Source organism: Mus pahari, chromosome 4 (assembly GCF_900095145.1).
Source record: "Mus pahari chromosome 4, PAHARI_EIJ_v1.1, whole genome shotgun sequence".
Classification (NCBI taxonomy): Eukaryota; Metazoa; Chordata; class Mammalia; order Rodentia; family Muridae; genus Mus; species Mus pahari.
Window position 1 is genome coordinate 7,525,670 of NC_034593.1, and position 2,033 is coordinate 7,527,702.

Genomic DNA, 2,033 nt, shown 5'->3' on the forward strand with positions numbered 1-2,033 from the left:
ATTGCCTGCAGAGAGTACTCAGACCACTGATACTCATGTTGGACTCCCAGGAGTGCTGACAGAGGCTAAAGAATCACAGGAAGAACAAGCTCCAGCAAGACACAGCTATAATAACTGATACCAGAGAGTACCAGATGGTGAAAGGCAAACATAAAGCTCTTACTAACAGAAACCAAGACCACTCAGCAGCATCAGAAGCCAGCACTCTCACCACAATGAGTCCAGGATACCCAAACACACCCAAAAAGTAAGATTACGATTTACAATCATATCTCATGATGCTGGTAGAGGATTTTAAGAAGGACATTAATAACTCACTTAAAGAAATACAGGAGAACACAAATAAACAGGTAGAAGGGCTTAAAGAGGAAGCACAAAAATCACTTAAAGAATTAGAGGAAAACACAACCAAACAAGTGATGGAATTGAACAAAACCATCCAAGATCTAAAAAGTGAAGTAGAAACAATAAAGAAAACCAAAGGGAGACAACTCTGGAGATAGAAACCCTAGGAAAGAAATCAGGAATCATAGATGTGAGCATCAGCAACAGAATACAAGAGCTGGAAGAGAGAATCTCAGGCGCAGAAGATTCCAAAGAGAACATGGACAGAACAATCAAAGAAAATACAAAATGCAAAAAGATCCTAATTCAAAATGTCCAGGAAATCCAGTACACAATGAGAAGACCAAACCTACAGATAATAAGACTAGATGAGAATGAAGATTTTCAGCTTAAAGGGGCAGCAAATATCTTCAACAAAATTATAGAAGAAAACTTCCCTAACCTAAAGAAAGAGATGTCCAGGAAGATACAAGAAGCCTACAGAACACCAAACAGACTGGACCAGAAAAAATATTCTCCCGAAACATAATAATTAGAACAACAAATGCAGTAAATAAAGATAGAATATTACAAACAGTAAAGGAAAAAGGTCAAGTAACATGTAAAGGCAGACCTATTAGAATTTCACCACACTTCTCACCAGAGAATATGAAAGCCAGAAGATCNTGNACAGATGTTATACAGACACTAAGAGAACACAAATCCCAGCCCAGGCTACTATACCCAGCAAAACTCTCAGTTACCATAGATGGAAAAACCAAAATATTCCATGACAAAACCAAATTCACACAATACCTCTCCAAGAATCCAACCTGCAAAGTATAATAAAAAGAAAGCACCAACACAAGGAGAGAAACTATGCCCTAGAAAAAGCAAGAAAGTAATCTTTCAACAAACCTAAAAGAAGATAGCTGCAAGAACAGAATCCCAATTCTAACAACAGAAATAACGGGAAGCAACAAATAGTTTTCCTTAATATCTCTTAATATCAATGGACTCAATTCCACAATAAAAAGACATAGACTAATAGATTGGCTATATAAACAGGACCTAACATTATGCTGCATACAGGAAACCCACCCCAGGGACAAAGACAGACACTACCTCAGAGTAAAAGACTGGAAAACAATTTTCCAAGCAAATGGTCTGAAAAAACAAGCTGGAATAGCCATTCTAATATTGAATAAAATCGACTTCCAACCCAAAGTTATCATAAAAGACAAGGCGGGCATTTCATACTCATCAAAGGTAAAATCTTCTAAGATGAATTCTCAATTCTGAATATCTATGCTCCAGATGCAAGGGCAGCCACATTACTTAAGGAAACTTTCGTGAAGCTCAAAGAAGACATTGCAGATCACACAATAGTAGTGGGAGATTTCAATACCCCACTTTCATCAAAGGACAGATCCTGGAGACAGAAACTAAACAGAGACACATTGAAACTAACAAGTTATGAAACAAATGGATNTAACAGATATCTACAAAATATTTTATCCTAAAACAAAAGGATATACATTCTTCTCAGCACCTCATGGTAACTTCTCCAAAATTGACCATATAATTGGTCACAAAACAGGTCCCAACAGATTCAAAAATATTAAAATTATCCCATGCATCCTATCATATCACCAGAGAATAAGGCTGTTCTTCAATAACAACATAAATAATAGAAAACCAATGTTGAC